The sequence below is a fragment of the Balaenoptera ricei genome, chromosome 14 (assembly GCF_028023285.1).
Source record: "Balaenoptera ricei isolate mBalRic1 chromosome 14, mBalRic1.hap2, whole genome shotgun sequence".
Classification (NCBI taxonomy): domain Eukaryota; kingdom Metazoa; phylum Chordata; class Mammalia; order Artiodactyla; family Balaenopteridae; genus Balaenoptera; species Balaenoptera ricei.
The window spans coordinates 35546797-35572171 of record NC_082652.1 but is presented as its reverse complement, the minus strand read 5'-3'; the positions used below and the strand labels follow the sequence as shown (position 1 = coordinate 35572171).

The 25375-nt window shown below is 42.1% G+C and overlaps 1 long non-coding RNA gene across 1 annotated transcript in view; it reads left to right on the top strand.

The window, feature by feature from the left end:
- LOC132347863 (uncharacterized) overlaps positions 1 to 25096 on the top strand; it is a 39411-nt gene extending 14315 nt beyond the window's left edge. The window contains exons 2-3 of the long non-coding RNA XR_009497307.1: positions 23506 to 23571; positions 23911 to 25096. This is a non-coding gene — a long non-coding RNA (uncharacterized LOC132347863). The remainder of the gene's footprint in view (positions 1 to 23505; positions 23572 to 23910) is intronic.
- The last annotated feature ends 279 nt before the right edge of the window (positions 25097 to 25375 follow it).

Here is a 25375-nt window from a genome sequence, read left to right as displayed (position 1 = left end):
GTGCGTAACAACCAGAAAAGAAGCATTCTCTTCAGTCAGATTTTGTTTTGGACAGTGTCTTAGTCTGCTCAGGCTGCCATAAGAAAATACCATAGATGGGTGTATTTAAACAACAGAAGTTTAATTTCTCATAGTTTTGGAGGCTGGAAGTCAGGGTTAAAGTGCTGGCTTATTCAGTTCCTGGTGAGAGCTTTCTTCCAGGCTTGCAGGCAACCACCTTCTTGCTGCATCCTCACATGGCCTTTCTTCAGTGCATGCACATGGAGAAAGAAAGATCAATTTTTCTTCTTATAAGGCCACTAATCCCATCATGAGGGCCCCACCTTCATGACATCATCTAACTCTAATAATCTCCCAAAGGCCCCACCTCCAAATACCATCACATTAGGTGTTAGGGCCTCCAAGTATGAATTTGGTGGAGAAGGGGGACAAGCATTCTGTCCATAACAGACAGGCTGCATGGCAGAGGGACAGAGTACTGGACAGAGCATCTGAAGACCCAGATTTTTAGTGCCAGATCTGTTACTGAATGACTTTGACCTTGAACAAGTCACAGCTTTCTTGGATCTCAGTTTCTTCACCTAAAAATAAGGGAGTTCAAAAAGATAACTTCCAGGATCCCTTCCAGCTATCATCTTCAGTAGTCTCCTTCATTCAGGCCCTTGGACTGTACACTTATGTGATATTTTGCCTAGCTGTCTTTAGATACTTCACTAGAGAATAAAAATCCCCCAGGGCTATTTGAAGAATGTGTTTCGGGCTATTTGAAGAATGTGTTTCGCTAACATACACCATGAGGAGCTGAAAGAGACAGTAAGGGGAAAACTGGACAGGCAGTGGCTGAAAGCAGGCGTCCAGGCAAAGGATACATCTAAGAGACCATATGTCAGCAACAGGCCAGCTCCAAGGTTTGGCATCATCCCAGGGCAGTGGAACCAGATGAGCCCATCTAAAGCTATATCTGTGTGAAGTGTGACTGTGTCATCAGATGTACTGGGACCAGAAAAAGGGTATTGTTCTTTGCTTATTACCTGCAGTTAATCTCTCCCAGATTCCTCCCTCTCACTGTAATTCCTACGAGAAGAGTTGTTGGTACAGAGTAAGCACTCAATCAGTGTTTATTAAATAAAAGTTATCAGGGTCATGACAGAAGCAACATTTATACATTTGTTTTAGAAAGTAATCACTGCAAGAAACATATTATTTTCACATAGGAACCAATAATCACATTCTATCTATCTCTATCTACTATCTAGCCAGCTAGCTAGCTAGCTAGCTAGTATCTAAAGCAAAAGTTTTATGAAACAAATCTTGCTAGATAAATGTGTTCTGGTATTTTAATCTTCTGTTTCCTTTTGAAAAACATTCTGGCTCTGACCTACTCTACTCATTTAGCAACCTCCCAGGGAGGGCGGGAGGGCAGGGGGGAGGGAGTGGGCCCCCAGTGGTAGGTGTGATGGGGTCACCCCCAGCTGAAGGTGGAAGCCCCAGGCTGGCAGAGCTCAATGGCACAAGTCTCTTCCTACCCTCCTTCATCCTGACCTGAGTTCTGCCGGGAAGCTGAGCATTTTAATGAGGTTTCTTCATGGATTTGCCTTCAGGGAATGAATGTGCCAATCAGCAGACAGGAGTATCTGCCCCACTGATATTTCTATCAGTTAATTGATATCCTGTTTTAATTAATCATTTGATCTTAATTGGTATTCTATTATATACACCTCTCTCTTGTGACTTCAATTAGTGTGAGTCGGAAGCTCAGAAACTGTTCACTTCTGGATGCCCTGACAATGTCATATTCTGCAAAGAAAGGACCCTAGACAGAGGGCAGCCAGTTCTGTGATGCTGTGAGGGCAGCCTATTACTCAGAGCAGTTTACATAGACAACAAAGATCTTTCTGGATACTGGCACTGACTTTATTGTGAAATCCTTTGTAAGCCTCTCTGTTTACCCAAATAAGAGTTTTATAGAGATGACAGGCTTAAAGTTTGTTTTACAAAATTCACTCAGAGTGCTTGTCCTTGGTGGGAGGAACAATTATGGGATCACTTTCAGCTTACTAATACATAACACACATAAGTCTCATGTCTTGGATCATGAGTCCTTGCCCTTGGGGGCTATAATAAATCCAACCCCCAGGGCAAGCTAGCCCTAAACAATATAGCCCCGTGTGCTATATTGGAAGGAAGGGGACAGGGCACAACCTTTAAAAGAATGGCATAAGGCTTCCCTGGTGGCGCAGTGGTTGAGAGTCTGCCTGCCAACGCAGGGGACACGGGTTCGAGCCCTGGTCTGGGAAGATCCCACATGCCACGGAGCAACTGGGCCCGTGAGCCACAACTACTGAGCCTGCGCGTCTGGAGCCTGTGCTCCGCAACAAGAGAGGCTGCGATAATGAGAGGCCCGCGCACCGCGATGAAGAGTGGCCCCCACTTGCCACAACTAGAGAAAGCCCTCACACAGAAACGAAGACCCAACAAAGCCAAAAATAAATAAATAAATTAAAAAAAAAAAAAAAAGAATGGCATAGCCATAGCACGTGACAAAAACTGGTTAAAACCAACTAGGTCCAAGATGGCGGAAGATTCGACTTCCAGTAGACCTTGAGCCTCATTATACGCTCACTGTAATACATTAGCTAAATGACATACCCACCAGTGCCATGACAGTTCTGAGGCTAACCATAAAAGGTCAAAAAGTGGGCAGTGGCCCAATTCCTGGAAATCCCTGCCCCTTCCCCAAAATAATTGTAATAATCTTCCCACTCATTAGCCTATGAAATTATCCAGCCCATAAAAACTAACCATGCCGTATTTTGGGGCCTCTTGCCTTCCGAGATGACCCACACTCCATCTGTGGAGTGTGTTTCTCGCTAAATAAATCCACTTCTTACCTATCACTTTGTCTCTCACTGAATTCTTTCTGCAATGAGACATCAAGAACCTGAGCTTCATTAAGTCCTGAGACCAGGTGTGTGATCTCCTGGGGTTCAAGTCCCAGTCTGAGTTGCATGGTTTCACATGTGCTTATTTAAGACTGCACGGCAGTGCGATAGGGCTTTACGGGTTCCAAACGTGTGCAGGCTCACTTGTTTCTTGAGGAAGTTAGGAGGGGCGCCATTACAACGTGGCTCTGAAGGCTTACTCCACCCAAGGTCCCCTACTCAGTAAATGGAAGAATGAGGCTTTAAGTTCCAGCCTTCCTACCAGGGGTTCAGCTCTCTTTGTATGGTTTCACATTAACACTTGAATGTGTTGGTCTTTTTCTCGAGGGTTCCCAACCTTTACAATGCCTGGCATGCTATCGAATTTGTCCCAACGTGCTGAAGACCTGCTCCTAAGCCTACCCATCCTTCCAACCACGCATCTCCTATGGTCCACATGGAAAGAAAGAAATCTGCTGACTCAGCAGAATGTAAGCCGAGCTGCTTACACCTCCCACTCTCGAAACCGTTCTCTTGGCTCTTGTAGTTAGAGGGAGCCATTTGATCCAAAGAGTTACGTAGATCGAATATCTGCACGGACTTTAAATCAACACTTGATAAAGCAACAGAAGGAGTTCACCAGGAGTGAGCATGACCCACAGCCTACCGGAGAGTTAATACAAACACGCAAGACACCGTAAATAACACAGAGTTTGTTTTTTGTTTTTTTGTTTTGTTTCATTTTTGGCCGTGCCATACGGCTTGTGGGATCTTAGTTCCCCGACCAGGGATTGAAATCGGGCCCTCGGCAGTGAGAGCACGGACTCCTAACCACTGGACCGCCAGGGAATTCCCCAGAGTGAGTTCTCGTGCCAACTTCCAAGTTCTGTTCACTAAAGTTAATCCAGGAGAGTCGTCTTTGTTATATGACAAAGTAGAACAAAGTATCCTCTGTCCTTTTAATTTTTCTTCTGTCGTCAAGGTTCTGTTCAGCTACTTCTTTGTGTCTGTCTAGGAAAAATGCACTGTGTTTTCCTCTCCTCTCACACACAATACATCTGATTCCAGATGCGTGGGTTTTTTCCCATGCCGACTGATTTTCTTGGCACCAGCTGGGTATCCTACCATTCACTTCACTTCTTTTTTTTTTTTAATTTATTTATTTTATTTCTGGCTGCATTGGGTCTTCGTTGCTGCACGCGGGCTTTCGCTAGTTGCGGCGAGCGGGGGCTTCTCATTGCGGTGGCTTCTCTTTGTTTTGGAGCACCGGCTCTAGGCGCTTGGGCTTCAGTAGTTGTGGCACGAGGGCTCAGTAGTTGTGGCTCGCAGGCTCTAGAGTGCAGGCTCAGTAGTTGTGGCGCACGGGCTTAGTTGCTCCGCGGCATGTGGGATCTTCCTGGACCAGGGCTCGAACCCGTGTCCCCTGAATTGGCAGGCAGATTCTTAACCACTGTGCCACCAGGGAAGCCCTCACTTCACGTCTGAATCTCAGTGGAGTTAGTCCAGGTCCCACAGGTTAAGGGCTCAGTCCCACAAGACTGCCCCCACCTCAGATGCTAATTGCAAGGAGTAGGTCTCCAGGTCCCCACAACTTCTGTCCAGCTTGGCTACAAATCAGAGGTTCCCATGACCCTCTCCTCCGGCTCAATAACTTGCTACAGTAGCTCACAGAACCCAGGAAAACAGTTTACTTACTACTGCTGATTTATGATAAAGGACATTTCAAAAGATACAAATGAACAGCAAGATGGAGAGGTACACAGGGCGAGCTCTGGAAGGGTTCTGAGCCCAAGAGCTTCTATCCCCTTGGAGTTGGGGTGTGTCACCCTCCAGGCATGTAAGATGCATTCACTGACCTGGAAGCTCTCCCAACCCCATACTTTGGGGATTTTTATGGAGGCTTCATCACATAGGCATGACCTATCATGAACTCAATCTCCTGCCCCTTTCCCCTTCCAGGAGGATGGGAGGTGGGGCTGAAAGTTCCAAGCTTCTAATCTTGACTTGGTCTTTCTGGTGACCAGCCCCCATCTTGACAGTATCCAGGAGCCCGTCAAGAGTTGCCTCCATGTTGGCACAATATTGTAAATCAACTATACTGTGATTAAAAAAAAAAAGAGTTGCCTCATTAGAACACAAGATGCTTCTATCACCCAGGAAATTCCAAGGGATTTAGGAGCTGTGTGTCAGGAACCCAGTCAAAGACCAAACATTAGGACAAAAGATGTTCTAGTGCTCTTATCATTTAGGAAATTATCAGGGTTTTAGGAGCTCTGTGCCAGGGACTGGGGGCAGAGACCAATATATATTTTTTCTATTATGTCACAATGTCCTACTGTCGACCGTTGAAAAATTGTTTCCTTATGTCCCTAATTGTCCATCTCTGTTTACAACTGCTCAAAGTGTAGGTTTTAAGTGGTTCATATACTACTCTGGTGAAGCTTTTGTAGGACGCCTGCCTTCCTTCCTACTGCCTGGGAACCGGCTCTCTGTTTCCTGCCCTGCAGCTCTTGGCCTCTCTCCGAGGTCTCTCTCAGCCACCTCTGAGCTTTGCCCCGAAGTATAACAGGATGGACGTTTGTATAGTCTTCTTGATGTGGGGAGAATTGTCTAGACGGGGCCCAAGCAGTGAATGGCTTTCTCCACCATCAGTCCTGAGTGCCTAGCGTTTCCTCTGTACCCATGACTGGGGCCCGTTTTGCCAAAGTGAAGCGAGGAGTCCATTTACCCTCCGGCCCTGAGCCTCAGGTACACAGCACCCCAGTCTTCTTCCTTCAGCCCTTGTCTGGACCAAAACTAGGTTACAGAGTGGGAAACCCAGGAATTTCATGTCACCATCTCACAAGGAATCTCTTGGGACAGGACTCCTTTGGTGTGTGTTGCCTGCGATAATTCACATTTCTCTTGGTTAGTGGAGACTCCCAGGGGAGGGGAGTTTTGAGTGGAACTGAGAGGGGCCGTGAGGCTGTGCTCTGCCCAGGAGACATCCTGCCACACTCAGGTCAAACAGCCTGAAGAAATGCCAACAGATAGCTGCCAGGTTTGGGGTGAAATTAGTTTGAGAACTGTGTAAAGCACAAATCTAATTTATCTCACTTTTTTATTGAGTAATAATTCTAAATTATATGTAACCCTATAATTCTAAAGGTATCACTAAAGTGTGATTTGTTTTTGTTTCATTTTGTTTCTTCATTGGATTTTTATAAACAAAACAACAAAATAAAGTAAAACAAAAACACTCTCTCACCAGACCACATGGTTCATTATTGGTGGCCAGAAAATTCCTATTAAGGAGGAAGACTCTTCTGCTTGGGATGATTTTTTTTTTTTTTTTTTTAATATTTGGTGCTTTTATATATACATATATTCTTTTTAATTAATTAATTTATTTATTTATTTATGGCTGTGTTGGGTCTTTGTTTCTGTGCGAGGGCTTTCTCTAGTTGCGGCGAGCGGGGGCCACTCTTCATCGCGGTGCGCGGGCCTCTTACTATCGCGGCCTCTCTTGTTGCGGAGCACAGGCTCCAGACGCGCAGGCTCAGTAGTTGTGGCTCACGGGCCTAGTTGCTCCGCGGCATGTGGGATCTTCCCAGACCAGGGCCCGAACCCGTGTCCCCTGCATTGGCAGGCAGATTCTCAGCCACCAGGGAAGCCCTGAGATGATTTTTAAACATTCTGAAATGAATAATGATGATGGTTGCATAGCATTGTGAATGTATTGGGTTGGCCAAAAAGTTCGTTCGGGTTTTTCTGTATGCATGTACAGAAAAATCCCGAATGAACTTCTTGGCCAACCCAATACTTAATGCCACTGAATTGTGTCCTTAAATGTGGTTAAAATGATCTGTATAACTGAATCACTTTGCTATACACCTGAAACTAACACAACATTGTAAATCAACTATACTTCAATTTAAAAAAATAATGCAGAGAGATATAGCTAAAAAATGGTTAAAATGGTAAAATTTTATATGTATATTATGCAATTTAAAAAACAAATTTTTAAGGGAGAACCCCAAGGTAGGGCAGAGATCTTCGAACTCTCTTTGAGCATCTAGAAGCCTTAGGAGATGGAAACAACTTAGTATAACAGAAAGAATCTGGTCTTTGGAGCCGCACAGACCTGGGCTCACAGAGAGGACCCACCCTCGCTGGCTGTGACCTTGAGCCAGCTATCAGTGTCCTTGGATCTCAGTTTCCTATAGTTAAGAAACAGATACTAACTACGCAGTAGGGTTTTTGCTAGGATTAAGTAAAATAAGTGTGGGATGTAGAATATACCAACTAAGTTACTCTTAACCCCTAGAGTTTTTTTTTGGTTGCGCGGCTTGTGGGATCTCAGTTCCCCGACCAGGGATTCAAGCCAGTCCACAGCAACGAAAGCCTGGAATCATAACCATTAGGCCACCAGGGAACTCCCACCCCTAGAGCTTTTAAAATCTATTCATGCTCGGACTCGACCACCCTTCTAAGGGCTTGAGAGTGATGCCTCCTGTTGTTCCAAGCAGGCATTCACACCAAGTATTAGTGTGAAGCTCCTTTCTTAATTTAGTGCTTCTGTGTTCTTGCTACTTTTTGCCGTTATCTGCATTGCACTTATCCTGATAGAGAAGCTTGCTGCTCCCATCTCTCCACACCTGCTGGCACTTAACAACACGCCCGGTCTTTTATATTAGTGCTGTGGTCGTTGCCTTTTCAGATTTACTTGTTGTCAAATCCTCTCTTTGCCAATTTAGTGATAATATCATGGAGGCAAGAAAGGAAGGTGTAATCAGCTCTGCAGGAGAAGCAGGATACTCCTGCCTGGGAGTAGCCGCCCTGGACCACTCGCCCAGAATAGCTCGGGGTCTCCATACTTTGGAGTTGCCTGTTTCCCTGTGTTACCAAGGAAAGCAAAGGGTACTTCCATCTCCCCTCCATCCTTCTTGTGACTTAGAAAAATTCCCAGATTTTTTAAAGCATTCTTCCCTGATGATAACAACTTATATTTTCCCATACAGAATGACCACTTTCTCTAAAACCTGCACTCCTTGAGGGTTATTAATTCATCCCTTTAGACATCTTGTAGGTTAGGTGGAACAATTACAACCACGTAACAGATGGCTTCTCAAGAGAAGAAGAAACTGCCCAGGATGGAAGGCTGATCTACTGATTTGTTTAACAGATATTTACTGAGCGCTGTTCTGAGGGCTTGGCCTGTATTGACTGTGTGATCCTCATAGTAACAACATCAACCTCATTTTATAGATGTGAACATGAGTTACGGAGAGGTTAAGTCACTCACTGCATTTGGACACACAAGTAGCAGGTGGCAGAGCAGTTAGATGCTGGACCCACCGGCTTGTTACTACCCAGCCTCACTGGGTGCCCAGCTGGGAATACCAGGGAGACAGCTGGAAGGGCCCCACCTCTCTCTACAGAAATGCACCGAATCCCAGCTGCTACATGAGAGAGAGACTGCCCTTTACCTCCTGCTCCCAAGTCCCAGAAGGAAAACAGAAAGTAAGTGCTTAATATAACTAAATAATGGGACTTCTGACTAAATACCACGCTAAAGAATGATATTCCACTAAAGGGCATGAAAACAGAATTTTAAAATAAGGAGGTAGAATGACTTTATCCCAATGATCTCATCCCCAAGGCGGAAGGACGGTGGAGAAAAAGAGATTGCCACTGCTTAGCTTATTAAACAGTTTCTAGAAAGCAGTATCTGATTACCACTTCCTCTAGTTGTCTTGGTAAGTGAATTCCTGCACAAAGGAAAAAGAGAGAAGGTCATCAAATCCAAATAACTTCAAACCAACTCCTAAAGCAAGCCTGGCAATAACTCTGCTGCCGGAAGCTGAGCCGGGCTCCAGGGAGAGGAGCTCAGCTGGGTACCGCCCAATGGGGGCTGCCGAGGGTCAGCCAATAGCAACACAGGACGTCCAGGGACATTTGCATGTAGGATAAACAATGAATAATGTTTTTTTTTTACAAGTACATCCTTGTTGTTTATCCATTTACATTTAACTCGGCGTTCTCTATTTTTTCTGGTAACTCTACTCACAACACTAAAAGAAGCGTGCATGGTATAATTTCTCCTAGGTGCATTAGCCTTCCTGCCTCGGTATACCCCAGCAGAGCTAAACTTCTTTCACTAAAGAGGAAAATTGTAGTTGAAATGGTGTAGGGAATTTAAACATATCTGATAGAAATCAAATCAGGATACAAGGGGCGTAGAGTGGACTTTATTACGGTTAGTGTTCTTTCTCAGTAGGGGGGGGAAAAAACAAAAGTTGTGCAAAAAACTGCAGGTCTGGGAATGAAGAGAACCGGGGTTCTAGGGGCCCTACCCTCCAGTCAGCTCCCCTGATTCCCACGGCTTCTGTCCTTCCCCTCTAAACTCAGATCCTGGAAGCGCTGAATTTCTTTCACTTGGTGGCAGGCGCTCACTTCGTGGAGGAGACTTGAGGAAGAGGAGTAGAGATGGGAGGATTTGTGCATGTTTGTGCGACTTGCAGGTCGGCAACAAACTATAGCTTAATATTTAAAAGTGCACGTTTATTTAATTAAAATAACCAGATATTTTAGCCATTATATCCATAATATAAGTGCCTGCTGTTTTTGTTAAAAATAAAAATTATACACGTCTGTCACCGAAGAGAGCTGAGAGAAATGCGAGTCAGTCTCGCCCTGCCTCTGGTTAGTTCCCAGCGGCAGGTGTTTTTCCCAACGTCAGATTCTTCACGTTTGACACGCAAAGCTGGAGCAAAGCTGGAATGAAGATCTTCGAGGTCGCTTCCTGTTCTAGAACTCTTTGATGTGACAGTTCCTCAATGGGCTTTTGTTACCTGCAGGAATTTCGTAACTCAGAAGAGGGAATTAACATGGCTACTTAGCTAGTTTCAGCTAAGGGACAGAATAGCTCCAGCTTTACTACTGAATAATCACCATATAAAATGAAAAGGACTGAACCTTAGGCTTTAAAAAAAAAATCCATGTTAAATAATAGTGGCATTCATTCTCCTGCACTAGCTCAACTTGCCTGAGGAGCAGTTGTTAAAAGGCAGTCGCCTCCAGATCCTTGCTCACCAGCCTCCTTTTAAAAGAAAATTAACCCTTTTGAGTCCTCAAATAAGCACAGTCACATTCTAAGTGCGAAAGGAGTAAGAAACGATAATCATAAACTTTCCACCCCTAACTGCCTAAGCAGGTTTGGAGGATTCTGAAATTACTCCTTTGGGGGCCATTTCCCAGGTGTGAAAAGATTTGCACACAATTGCTGTGCTTACTTGATCACTATCAGTAATCACAGTGGGCCCCAAGCTTCCATCGAAAAAGTACTTAGACCTCCAACCGATGACTGTCGTTGGACAAGCGGTAATTCTCGTACGCATATTTATATTTTATATCTTGATTATTTAACTCTAAATATCAAGAAGGTCCATTAGTAGATGGCTGAAATTGGTAGAAATCCTGTAACTCCTGTTTATTTTGAACTATGAGTCTTCGTTGCTGCGCGCAGGCTTTCTCGAGTTGGGACGAACGGGGGCTACTCTTCATCGTGGTGCGTGAGCTTCTCATTGCGGTAGCTTCTCTTGTGGAGCAGGGCTCTAGGCACATGGGCTTCAGTAGTTGTGGCATGTGGGCTCAGTAGTTGTGGCTGGCGGGCTCTAGAGCGCAGGCTCGGTAGTTGTGGCGCACAGGCTTTGTTGCTCTGTGGCATGTGGGATCTTCCCGGACCAGGGCTCGAACCCATGTCCCCTGAATTGGCAGGCAGATTCCTAACCACTGTGCCACCAGGGAAGCCCCATAATGCCTATTTAAATGTGGCCAGGCAGGGACTTCCCTGGTGGTCCAGTGGTTAAGATTCTGTGCTCCCAACGCAGAGGGCCCTGGGTTCAATCCCTGATCAGGGAACTAGATCCCGCATGCCGCAACTAAGATCCCTGTACACAGTAATGAAGATCCCATGTGGCACAACTAAGACCCGGTGCAATCAAATAAATAAATAACTAATTTTTTTAAATGGCCAGGCATAGCCAAATACAGCTGAGTTGTGTATTCAAACTTCTAGAGAATCTAAACTTAAAACTTTTGTTTCAAAATTCCAAATCTTAGAAAAGTATATATTTATGGAGGTATAGTTGGTTTACAACATTGTGTTAGTTTCAGGTATACAGCAAAGTGATTCAGATATATATATCTTTTTCAGATTCTCTTCCATTATAGGTTATTACAAAATGTTGAATATAGTTCCCTGTGCTATACAGTAGGACCTTGTTGTTTATCTATTTTATATATAGCAGCTTGTATCTGCTAATCCCAAACTCCTAATTTATCCCTCCCACCCCCTTTTCCTCTTGGTAACCATAAGTTTGTTTTCTACATCTGTGAGTCTGTTTCTGTTTTGTAAATAATTTCATTTGTATCATTTTTTAAGATTCCACATATAAGTGATATCATATGGTATTTGTCTTTCTCTGTCTGACTTACTTCACTTAGTATGATAATCTCTAAGTCCATCCATGTTGCTGCAAATGGCAATATTTCATTCGTTTTTATGGATGAATAATATTCCATTGTATATATGTAACACATCTTCTTTATCCATTCCGCTGCCCCTGCACACTTAGGTTGCTTCCACGTCTTGGCTGTTGTAAATGGCACTGCTGTGAACATTGGGGTGCATGTATCTTTTCCAACTAGAGTTTTCATCTGAAAATTATATTTTTAATAGCACTTTTACGTTATTTATTTATTTATTTTGGCTGTGCCCTGCTCAGTTCCCTGACCAGGGATTGAACCTGGGCCACAGTGGTGAACACACAGAATCCTAACCACTAGACCACCAGGGAACTCCCTTAATAGGACTTTTAAAAGTTACTAAATAGCAAATGAAAGACTTCAAGTTAGAGAAACTGGATTACAGTGGCATTAATAATAATAAAAATATTATGATGATGATTATGTATTATAAAAAAGTTTGAGTCTTAAAGCATCCCTTTCTTCCAGTAACCTGACATACTTAACGATATGCTGTATTCCACTTGTCCTCATGACAATAAGACCTATGGATGGTGGAAACTATTATAAAGGAACAGAGAGACTTTGGGGTCACTCTAGCTACATAGCAGGGCTCAAAACGCCGGGGAAGAACTTCTTTCTCTACTTTCCTTATGAATCAATATGGATAACTAACCAAGATAAATTAGTTCCCAAAGCAGATCTAGGGTAGCTCTCTACCCAGCTTGAATTCAGCAAATAACTGCCAACTCTCCTATATTCTTTTCCAACTCTACCGTGCTTAACATCTGGCTTGGGATAAAAATATCGTTAAAGAGAGTAAGCTCAGCTCTTTCCCCAGGCACTCTGGGCGGAGAAGCGCGTTCTTTGCCTTCCTTCATCTGTCGCCAGGTCTTCCTGTGGAGCCAGGTTTCTGTCTGACCATCCCCGGGTCCCGAGACCACTGCGGCAGTCCTAGCCCTCACCCAGTGTGCTGAGGGGCCCTCCCAGTGCGGGCACCGGCATCTTCCGGCAGAGGCACTCAGGCGCCTGTGACAAGGGGCCAGGCTACTGCAGAGGTTCCCTGCTCTGCCTGCTGCCCGAGTCTCCTAGGGCCACTGCCTCTGGTTAAAGGGTACACAAGAGTTACTGAGACCACTCCAAAAGGTCCTCGAGTGCCAGAGCTTGGGTCCTGGATTTCCTCTGTGCAGTGCCCAGAGCTCAGCCCTTTGCCTCTCAGGCCAGAAACATCAGAAAAATGGTGTCCTTTTGGTTCACTTGATGCAGCCACTTTTCAACACTTCTGTATCACGCGGGGTGTCTCCAAATTCTTCCTTGGCTCACCCTGGGGAAAATCAACCCTTTCCCCCTTTGCCTCTCCCTCCCTCCTTCTCTCGCTCTTTCCTCCCCTGCTTTCCCTTCTGAACTTTTTGTTTCTCTTTCTCTCCTTCTGCCCTGGCTAAACTTCACACGTCAATCTCACTTCCCAAGCCTGGAGCCTGTCAGAAGACCCTTACCTGATTTTCTAGAGCAGCACTATGGAATAGAAATATAATGTGAGGCACGTGTATAATTTAAAATTTTCTAGTAGCTGCATTTAAAGAGAAGTAAAACGAAACAGGTGAAATTAATTTTAATAACATAATTTATTTAACCCAGTATATTCAAAATGGCATCATTTCAATATGTAATCAATATAAAAACAGAGGTATTTTACATTCTTTTTCTTTTTTTTTTTTAGTTCACCCTTTTATTTTATTTGTCATTTTTTGGCTGCAAGGGGCTTGCGGGATCTTAGTTCCCCCACCCGGGATTGAACCCATGCCCTCTGCAGTGGAAGCACAGAGTCTAACCCACTGGATCACCAGGGAATTCCCTTTTACATCCTTTTTTTCTTATGAAGTTTTTGAAATCCTGTGTATATTTCACACTTACAGCGTATCCTGATTTGGACCTGCCACCTTTCAATGCCCAAAAGCCCTCTGTGGTTGGTGGCTGCCATATTGGACAGTGCACGCATGGGGGCTAATGTGTCTGCCCCAGTGCTGCTGTGGCAGAGATTGATAATTACCTCCCAACATTCACTTTCCCCTTTTAGTTTAATATAGAACGCCAATTTGGGGGTTTTATTTCTCAGACTCCCCTACAGTACAGTATGGCCATGTAATCAAGTTCAGGCCAATGAGATACAATATCCAGTACCGCTAAGACGTCTCCTTATGGGGCAAAAGCATGTATTCTTTGTTAACTCTACCCATGTTGAACATCTGGCTTGAGATTTAAAAAAAAAAAAATTTAAAAAGCGAGGGTAAGCTCAGGTTTCCTCTGGAGCTCTGGGGTGGGGAGAAGGGCGTTCTTGGCCTTCCTTCGTCTGTTGTTATGAGCCTTGGAATGCTGTCATGGAGCTGTCATAGCCCTGGGCTGCAGGCCTGTGGACTCCTGTGTAAGAGAGAAATAAACTTCTGCCTTATTTCAGCTATTGATATTTTGAGCTCTTTCTGGGCCTAATCTTAACTGACGCACTTCTGTAAGGTGGTTTTAGCCGACAACAAAATCAGTCGCAGCAAGTAGCAGAAGCCTGGGAAAATCCTCTGTGGCAATGCCCTCCCCAGGGTCTTATCTTACTGTGGTCCCTCCTCCAGAGATGTTGGAAGGGTCTACACTCACAAAGACCCTTTTGACTTACTGAATAACTTCGAGAAGGGAGTGGTCTCATAGCTGGTTAACAGCCTCATTGAAAAAGAAACAGATTCACTGTATCTCCATCCCTTGAAATGACCTACTTACTGCCCTGTGCTCCCGTCGGTGAAAAAATGTCAGTTACATAGATTAGAGTTTCAGACTATATTTCACTTTCTTTAAGATTTGAAGTTAAAAATTAAAATGTCCTTTTCCTGCTTCATCCCGTGAAACATCATGATGCACAGAGCTGCATCTGCTCTCTCATTCATAATGAAAAGGGTTCCCTTGATCCTTCAGAACATGTCTTTGAATGGGAAAGTGCCCTAAAGGCAATTCAGACCAAAAGAGAAGGAAGATGAGGCCAGGGGGCAGAGGTGCGTGAAATGAGCCTGGGAGGACCCCTGAGTCACCTGGACAATGACCTTTGTGACCAGAAACCCTCCTCTGAGGGGCTGCATCCAAGCTTCACTTTCCATGGGACCAGTGGCTTCTTTCCCTGGCAAAAGAGCTAAAACTCACCAGGCTGCAGCAGGTGCTGGCTGGCTGGTGGTGACCATTAAGAGACCCCACCTTACGTAACTGAAGAAGACATTGATAAAATTTTAAAAATACACTTACCTCAGTCACTTTTGGGAAAAGGTCTGGCAGTTTCTTTATAAACAGCCTACATCTACCCTATGACCCAGCAAGTCCACTCCTAGGTATTTGCCCAAAAGAGTTGAAAACATATGTCCACAGAAAACCTTGTACAAGAATGTTTACAGCAGCTTTATTCATAATAGCCACAAACTGGAAACAGCCCGGTGTCCATCATGATGGGACTCGCTAAACTCTGGTATATTCATTCAATGCATTTCTACTAAGCAGTAAAAAGCAATGAATTACTGATACAATATGGATGAAACTCAAAGAAATCATGCACAGAGAAAGAAGCCTTGCGCAAGTGTTCATGCTGTATGGTTACTTTTATATGAAATTCTAGAACAGGCAAAACTAATGTTTGGTAGAAAAAAATTAGAAACAGCTTTCTGTGGTGGTTAGAGGCAAGAACTGACTGGGAAGGAGCAGGAGATGACATATATTCTGAATCTGTTTTCTGTAATTCAGGTTTATGTATTTGCCAAACATTCAGTGGTGCGCTTAAGATTTGTTCACTTCAATGAAATTTTTTAACTGTGGTAAAATACACATAATATAAAATTTACTATTTTAATCATTTTTAAGCATCTGGTTCAGTGGCATTAAGTACATTCATCTTTTTGTGCAACCAGCACTACTTCCCATCTCCAGAATTTTTTCATCATTCCAAATTGAAACTCTATACCAATTAATAATAACTCCCCATCACCCTCTCCCCCTAGTCCCTGGTAACCACTAAGCCACTATTCTTTATGGACTTGACTATTCTATGTCCTTCATGTACGAGGAATCATACGATATTTGTCCTTTTGAGTATGGCTTATTTCACATAACATAATGTTTTCAAGGTTCATCCATGTTGTGGCATGTGTCAGAAATTCATTTCTTTTTAAGGCTGAATAATATTTCATTGTATGTAAATACCACATTTTGTATATATATTTATTCAGTGCTGCTGTGAACATTGGTGTACAAATAGCTGTTCAAGTTCCTGCTTTCAACTTTTTGGGTATATATCTAGAAGTGGAATTACTGGATCATACGGTAATTCTGTTTAATTTTTTGAGGAACCTTTTTTTTACAGCAACTACCATTTTACATTCCCACCAGCAATGCACAAGGGTTCCAATTTCTCCACATTACTAACACTTGTTATTTTCTGTTTGCCCTGTTTGTTTTTATAATAGCCATTCTAATAGGTGTGAAGTAGTATCTTATGGTTTTTATTTGCATTTCCCTAATGATTAGTGGTGTTGAGCATCTTTTCATGTGCTTATTGGCCATTTATATGTCTTTTTTGGAGCTCTCTTCATGTCCTTCGCTCAGTTTTTTGTTGTTGTTGAGTTGTAGGTATCCTGTATATAATCTAGATATAAATCTTTTATCAGAAATATGATTTGCAAGTATTTTATCTTATTCTATGGGTTGCCTTTTTACTCTTGATGGTGTCCTTTGATACACAGAGTTTTTAATTTTGATGAAGTCCAATTTATGTTTTTTCTTTTGTTGCTTGAACTTTTGGTGTCATATCCAAGAAATCATTGTCAAATCCAGTTTCATGAAGATTTATCCCTAATTTTTCCTCAGAGTGTTATACTTTTAGCTCTTAAATTTAGATCTTTGATCCATTTTGACTTTTTGTTTTTGTATATGGTGTCGGATAAGGGTCCAACTTCATTCTTTTGCATGTGGATATCAGTGTGCCCAGAACCATTTGTTGAAAAACTATCCTTTCTTCACTGAATGGTTTTGGCACCCTTGTTGAAAATCATTTGACCATATATTTGAGGGTTTATGTCTGGGCTCTCTATTTTATTCCATTGGTCTGTATGCCATTACCACACTGTCCTGATTATTGTAGCTTTGTAGTAAGTTTTGAAATCAAAAAGTGGGATTCCTCTAACTTTGATCTTCTTTTCAAGATTGTTTTGGTTATTCAGGATCCCTTGCAACTCCATATCAATTTTAGGATGAACTTTTCTATTTTTTTCAAAAAATATTACTGATTTTGAAAGGAATGGCATTGAATCTATAAATTGCTTTGGGTACTATTATCGTCTTAACAATATTAATCTTCCAATCCATGAACACAAGGTGTTTTTCCATTTTTCTGTTTTTTTCTTGAATTTGTTTCAGCAATAATTTGTAGTTTTTAGTTTTATAAGTCCTTTGCCTCTTTGGTTGAGTTTATTCCTGAGTACTTTATTGTTTTTGATGTTATGATAAATGGAATTGTTTCCTTAATTTCTTTTTTAGCTTGTCTATTATTAGTGTATAGAAATGCAACAGATTTTTGTGTGTTGATTTCATATCCTGCAATTTTACTGAATTTATTTATTAGTTCTAACAATATTTTTGTGGACTCTTTAGGGATTTCTACATATAAGGTCATATAATCTGTGAACAGAGATAATTTTACTTCTTCCTTTCCAATTGGAATGACTTTTATTTCTATTTCTTATCTAATTGTTCTGTCTAGGACTTCAAATATTATGTTAAGTAGAAATGGCAAAGGCAGCATCCTTGTCTTGTTCCTGATTTGAGGGTATTCATTGAGAGTTTAACAAAAAAACCATAAAAATATTTTGAACTCTACTTAATGATATACATGCTGAAGTGTTTAGCGATGAAGTTACTGATGCTTGCAACTTACTTTGAAATTAGTCGAAACATAAAATGGACTGATGGATGGATAAATATGTGACAAAGCAAATACAGTAAAATGTCAACAGTAGAGTTCCAGGTCGTGGGTATATGGGTGTTCATTGTGCAAGTCTTTCTCCTTTTCTCTAGTTTTGAAATTTTTCACAATAAAATGTGAGTCAAATTTTAGAGATAAAGTTTTCCCACTTTTTACTGTGAAAAATTTACCTCTGAAATGTATGAATTAAAAAGTCAAGATGCTACTATGAAAGTAGAACTTGAGTACTGTGACTACTTGCCCACCTAACAGCCATTGCTCTCCTTCTCTTTCTTCCTGACAAAACCTGACTCCCAAGAGAGGCTGAAACTGCTGAGATAGCTTTCTAGCCTCCACTGCAGCTTGGAATGTCCATGGAATCCAGCTCTGGCCAATGAGATCTGAGAAGAATTCTGCCAGGGGTAGAGTCTCTTCTTCATAAGATTTTTTTCTGGAGTGAAAAAAAACAGAATCATAAACAAGACTCCCTCACCCCTCGGGCTTTGCTGTGCATTCTGCCTTTGACCGCCATGATACCTGGCACTTCAGCAGGCATCTTGAGACCATGAGGTTTTCTCTAACCTGGGGAGACAAGCCAACAGGATGATGGAATGAATCATGGAAAGAGCCTGGGTCCTCAAAGGCATCACTTAGTTGTTGAACCAAGCCTGCAACTTCCTACTTCCAGGTTCATGTTATGTGGAATAACTGAATACCTTTAATTAAAGTTGTTGATAGTTCAGTATTTAATTTGCAACTAAACACATTCTAAAGGATACAACTTTAAAAAATATAGTAGCTAAGTTCATTTTAGTTTCTTAGATTAGAATAAACTAGTTTCCTGTCTAATGCAGAAACTCCTCCAAGAACTTGTCTGACAGGTAGTGTTAGAATCAGCTGCATAAACACTTCCAGGGAGAAAAAGATCGCTATTTCCTGGGCACTTACTGAACTCCTCTGATTGTTATAGGGCTCTTCTAATATGTTAAACCAAAATAAACCTCATTACTACTTTCACCCTTGGATTCCTGGGAACAATCCACAACAAGCTACCTCCTTCACATTCCAAATATCTGAAAATGGCTCCTATATATTCCCTTTGTATCATTGCTTAAGGATATAACATTCTTAGTTTCTTTACCATTTCCTATAAGACATTGCTTTTTAAATATTTTGACATCCTGTTCACCATCAAGTTTACACTAGCTTTTTGTTTTTAAATAGACCCCAGATGAGTCTAGCTAGAACATGAGAGACTAAGGCTACTTAGCTTAATCTAGGAATGTTATCAAACATCTAAATCATGCTTTTGCTTCTGCAATCTGGCCAGTTCTCTTCACTCCTGTATTCATGAAATAGGTACTTCTTAACCTAAATGCAATTTTTCTAGTTAAAATTCTTCTTATCGTTTTAAGTCATGTTCTAGCCCCTGCAGTCTTTGTGAACCTTGCTCTGTTATTCATCATATAAGCTATCCCTCCCAGATTTTTGACACCAGTTTATGAAATAAGCATGTCTGATAGCTCTTCACCAAATTTAACATTCAAATATAAAACAATAACCCCAAGGTACATCACCAGAAATTTATCTCCTGTTTTTTTTGTTGTTGTTGTTGTTTTTGGTTTTTTTTTGGCCGCACGGCTTGCAGGATCTTAGTTCCCCCACCAGGGGTGGAACCCATGCCCCATGCAGTAGAACAGAGTCCTAGCCACTGGACCATCAGGAAATTCCCTATTTCCAGGTTGATGTAATCAATTAATATTCTTTGGGTCCTGTTGTTCAATCAGCTGAAATAGTATAGAGGGTCATCAGCTGAGCATAATTAATGCTGAAAACAACCACTTAAAGCAAAATCATCTAAAACAGAAAAAAAAAAAAAAACATTAAATCTTGAAAATAATGTTTTCTTGGAATTGATCTTAAAAAATAAAACCAAAAATTTTGCAAATGAATTTATTTTACTTCAGAGTTAACAAATTATCAGTTATGACTGCAATCATGCATCAATTCTGAGAATGAAAAAAAGAACGGATCAATTCTGTTATTTTTTAGGAGTGGGTGGATTTTCTGACAAAACTGTATGATAGCAAGATGTGACAGCCTTCGTTTTACTTTTGACATTCAGATGACAATCATAAAGACTTATTTCTGAAAAAATATTAGAAGGCTTTAATAATTTTCCGAAGGTCCTTACTTTCCCTTTTATATTAAAATAATTCACTTCTGTGGTCCTTTGATGTCTACATGAGTTTTTTTCTTCCTCAACTAGTCTGACTCTTCCAGATCCTCCATTGTTTTTTATTTTGGGTTTCATTCAAGCAATTCTGTGAAATCCTACTTCTTTGCAAGATTTATAATTCCAGTTTGCAATTGACTTGAATTCCTGCAAATAAGATAGCTATTAACATGGATTCTGGATCCAGCTCATCCTGGTTGAAATCCTGCTCATTCACTCACGTGACCTGGAGCCTCAATTTCCTCATCTGTAAAATGGATTCATAATAATATTTGCCTTATAGAGTTTTAATGAGTATTGAGTGAGTTCATATAGGTAAAGCACATAAAACAGTGTCTGGCACATAGTAAGCATTCAATACCGTAGTACGTATTTTTATTCTTATATTGTACAAGAAAATCAGCCAGCCATCAACAGACAAAGAAATTGATGCCTTAGGCTGAGACAGATGCTGGTATAAAGTGATTTCATGAGCTGAATTGTGTCCCCCAGACTTCATATGTCGAAGTCCTAAACCCTTGTACCTCAGATTATGACTATCTTTGGAGCTAGGGGCTTTTTTTTTTTTTAATATTTACTTGCTTTTAAAAAAATTTTTATTGGCGTATAGTTGATTTACAATGTTGTGTTAGTTTCAGGTGTACAGCAAAGTGAATCAGTTATACATATACATATATCCACTTTTTTTTTTTTTTAAGATTCTTTTCCCATGTAGGCCATTACAGAGTATTGAGCAGAGTTCCCTGTGCTATACAGCAGGTTATTATTAGTTATCTATTTTATATACAGTAGTGTGTATATATCAATCTGGAGACAGAGGTTTTAAAAAGACCCTTCTGGGAAGTTAAAAAGAAGTCATTAGGGTGGGGTCTAATCCAATATGACTGGTGTCCTTATAAGAAGAGAAAATTAGGACACAGATACACGGAGAAAAGATCATGTGAAGACACGGGGAGAAGACAGCCAGCCTCCAGGCAAGGAAAGAGCCTCAGAAGAAACCAACTCTGTTGACACCTTGACCTTGTACTCCCAGCCTCCAGAGCTGTGAGAAAATATATTTCTGTTGTTCAGACACCCAGTCCGTGGTGTTTTGTTATGGGAGGCCTAGCAAACTTCCACAAGTGGAGAGGAATATCTGAGTGCGACTATCTTACTTTAAAAAGTCATTAGTGGGGGCTTCCCTGGTGGCACAGTGGTTGAGAATCTGCCTGCCAATGCAGGGGACACGGGTTGGAGCCCTGGTCTGGGAAGATCCCACATGCCGCGGAGCAACTAGACCCGTGAGCCACAACTACTGAGCCTGCGCGTCTGGAGCCTGTGCTCCGCAGCAAGAGAGGCCGCGATAGTGAGAGGCCCGCGCACCGCGATGAAGAGTGGCCCCCACTCACCGCAACTAGAGAAAGCCCTCGCACAGAAACGAAGACCCAACACAGCCACAAATTAAAAAAAAAAAAAAAAAAAAGTCATTAGTTTTAAAAGGTTCATTATGTATTTCTGTTATGGTCATTTTCCTTCCCTTGTGCCCTTTCACTGAGGTTTCATATGATGAATGCTGGAATCTGGAGCACCCTGGAATCACAATCCACATTTCTCTGTGGTCCACAAGGATGTCATGAGAGACTTCTGGCAAATGTTTTGCTAAAACACCACTTCTGACTATGATTTCTTCTTATTCCTCTAGTCAAGTGCTACAGAATGGAAACAAGGTTGTTAAGGGCGAGCTCAGATTTCAGGGAATGCAGGAGAGGGCCTGGCCGTCACCACTTTCTTCAATAAACACACACAAAGCCCCTTTCATCATCCATTCTGGGGCTCTGCTGAGGCTCCGCATTAAACTTAACCAGTGTGCGGACCCCTAAGTCACCTTTCCTGTTGTGCTGGAAAATCTGGAACTCATTTGACCATCTCCAGTCTTTGCCGTCTCTCCGTTCCCCTGACCCCTCCCTTTCGGATAGTCCTGTGATCACATCTGCAAGTTCTTTCAGGGCCCTGGGGTGTCATTTATCTAAACTAACAGTCCTGCCCTCATTGTAAGCAGCTAGATGCTCCCTTTGCATCTGTCTTGGTTTGAAGATCGTTCTGCTTGAGAGAGAAGACAAAAGCGTTATCACTTGTGCTGTTTTATCATACACACTGCAGTTTTTTTCATTTACATTGATCATTTTTCTTTTTTGTCTTTCCTGGTTCTGTCAGTGCAAACTTTTATTCACTGTCACAAATATCCTTTATACTGCAAAAATCTCATCAAGTAGATATCAGTTTAACTCGAGATATACTATCCAGAGCTGCAATGATTCCCCTGTGGACTATAAGATCCATTGATATGATACAGTAATTTGTATTATTATAAATATACTCAGGAATTTCAAATGTAGTTCTATCTTTCCCCTACACCTTTAAGTCTTGAACTAATCTGGAGTCTTTGTCATATATTACAAACAAAACTTTTAAAAATGTAAGTATTCGAAGTAATGAATGTCATGTACTAGGTCATACCATGTTGTTCATCATTAAATGATGCCAGTTTAGGAAGGTATGTACTTCTTTCCCTCCATGCATCTTGCACAGTGAACATGCTTCCACGCTGGTCTTACCTAGACCCCTTCCAATGGTTCATCTATCAGATCCCCTAGATATCAGAGGCGGCCTGCAAAACTATACACATTGGCCCCCTCCAGGACCGAGCCAACGGAAAACCTGCACTGCCCACCTGAGCCCCAGCTCCTCGGGGGATAGAGTCCTGCTAGCTGGCACTGACGCTGAGGGCTCCTCTGCTACCTGAAGTGCCTCTCCCCTCAAATGGAAGAAGTTGTGCATGTTCTCCAGTAAATTTTCCCATATGGCTGTGGCGCCTCGGGCTCACTGCAAGGAAGGGGGGAACGCGGAGCAGGCTAAAAGGAGAGAGACCCTTTTGTCCCTGCTTCAACTTGAGGAGATTCATTGCTTTTTTGTATATTTGGCCTCCTCGTAAGATTTTGTTTCAAGAAGGCCTTCAAGATAGTTTGTAGTAATAGGCAGCTCTGGAGGCTGTTCACATCTGCCCCTCCTAAAGGTTCCTAGGTTTAGAGAAAAAAAATATACGATATCCAATTACATTTGAATTTCAGACAAACAACAAAAAAATCTTTAGTATAAGTATATCCCACATATCACATGGGGTATACTTACACAACAAAAACCCTTTTTAGTACAAGTGTGACCCATATATTGTACGGGACATACTCATATTAAAGAATGATTGGTTGTTTATCTGAAATTCAAATTTAACTGTGCCCTGTAGTTTATCTGGCGGTCCAGGCCTACTCCCAATGAGCCGACAGTGTACACACTGTATAACTGACCCCTCTGCGGGGATTGGCCCTTTTGCCTTTAGCAGCAATTCTTCCCTCTTCAGACCTCAGTTCGTTGGGCTGTGTCCCTCAGGCCCAGCCCAACGGTCGCGTGAGGACAGCCCAGCTCCAGAACTCACTGACCCAGCTCACATTGAGGTTGATAATCAGAATGAAAGACTCCCTTGTAGGCTGACCAGTCAGGGCAGACTTTCACGTGTATTGATCACTAGAAATGACTACACATCAACACTTGCATTTCTCAGTTGGGGAACAAAACCGAAAGGGGTTTCCACCATAAATGGTCTTGGCCGAGACTGGTCTACAGCTGGTTGGTATTAGGGGTTGGCGGGTGGTGAGGGCTGGTAAAATACCTGAGGTGGGAGTGGCCTCAGGTTGAGGGAAGAAGGGAATGTGTTCTGCCATAGCTGTGGATGAAAGGAAGGATCTAAAAAGTGGCCTGAAGAAGAATGTTGTCTAAGATACCAAAGACCTTGTGCTTCTAATAGTTGTCATCTTTTCTCGGCACAGGGTGACAGAAAGAGCAAGGGGAGTCAGAGTCAGGGCTTAGAGTTACCCCAGGATCTGCTGAGCCAGGTACGTAACCTCTCTGACCTTCCTCTCCTACGTGATAGGATGCTTGTGCCTGTCTTGCTGGGTTTTTGTGGGAATTAAATGAAATACCACTTAAAGTTGGGTTTCTGTCCATTTCCTTCTCCCCTTTCCAAAATTAAATTATTTTCTCTGCTCTAAACAAAACAAAACAAAAATGATTATGGTTTGGAGAGAATAAAGTGAAGAGGAAAAAAAATCTAGAAATATTAACATGAAAGAAAATTATATAATTTAATTTGAAAATATTCCGGTTAGGCAGGAAAACATGGGGAGATTTCTGTTTAAAGACAGAACACACACATTCACTGCTTCTCCTTCCAGAAACACCACCAAAATCATGGCCAAGGGACAAACGAAAGCCATGAACCAGCAGAACAAAGAGAACAGGAGCGAAGATGACAGCAACAACATTTTGGAAGGCAGAAAGCAGAAGACAGAGTGGTGAACTGACTTAGCCCTCCACAGAAAGAAGCCTGCTTTTCTGGAAAGAGCACCAGACAGCTGGGAAAGTGGCAGCACTGGTCTAAGTAAAGGAGAGCATGGGGACAGAAGCATCACATCCTGAAAAATAAGAGTTATTATTCTGAGATGGTGACCAGAATAGAGGCCTGAGTCCAAGTCTTTTAACCTCTCTGCACTCAGTTTCCTCACCTATAAAATATAAATTATGGACCCTAATGTCCTGGATTGATTGCAAGGAGTAAATATGGCCAGGTGTGTGTAAAGGTTTTGTAAATTTAAAACACCATAGAAATGTAAGGAATTTATTAAGTGCATGAGGCAAAATGCAGCATAAGAAAACTAGCTACCAATAAACAGCTGGCTCTTTGATCTTGTTTGCAGCCCCTCAGAAAACTTGAACCTAAAATCACTGCCATGCAGAGATGCCAGACCTAGTCCTTATGGAAAATAAAACATTGCTTCCTCTCACAGGGCACTAAGCTACTCCTATGAATGTTCGTGGAGTTTGAAGCCAAGCTAGCGTTTCATGGTGTGTGCTGGGTACATGCCCAGAGTGTGCCGTCAGATGTGTCCTGAGGTGCCTCCTAGGCCATCTTGCCTAAATAACACACAAAAATGGCCAAGTCTGGGGTATAGTTAACAACATTGTATGAATTTCAATTGTCTGATTTTGATAATACACTATGGTCATGTAAGATGTTACCACTGGGGGAAGCTGGGTGAAGGGTACCCAGGAATTCACTGCACTATTTTTGTGACATCTTGTGAGTTTAAGATTAATTTTTTTAAAAAAGTTTAAAGATAAAAGTATCCAGACCCAACTAATGCCCCAAATGAAAGAGAACCCAAACTACATCTGGAATGTTAGAGGGGTGTGAATCCTACAAGAACACTGGATTGTACTGCAAGGAACTGCAGTATCAACACCCTTACAAGCTGCTTGTTCTTGCAAAGAAGGAATGGTCTTTCACCAGAGCCTTTTTCCCCCAACCATTTGCTCAGTATCTCCCCTCAAACTACTAATTTATGTCTGCCATTAAGAAAAATTACCAGGTACATTCATCTACCTTGAAGAAGGAAATGAGTAGCGTCATTTTGCTTACTTTCCAATAACAAAGTAGGAAATCAGAAGTCCCTGGGTAATGTGAAAAAAAACCCAACTTTATTTTACTTACGAGATGCCAAGGAACTTCCCCGGTGGTCCAGTGGTTAAGACCGCGCCTTCCAATGCAGGGGGTGCAGGTTTGATCCTTGGTCGGGGAACTAAGATCCCACATGCCCTGCAGCCAAAAAACCAAAACATAAGACAGAAGCAATATGGTAA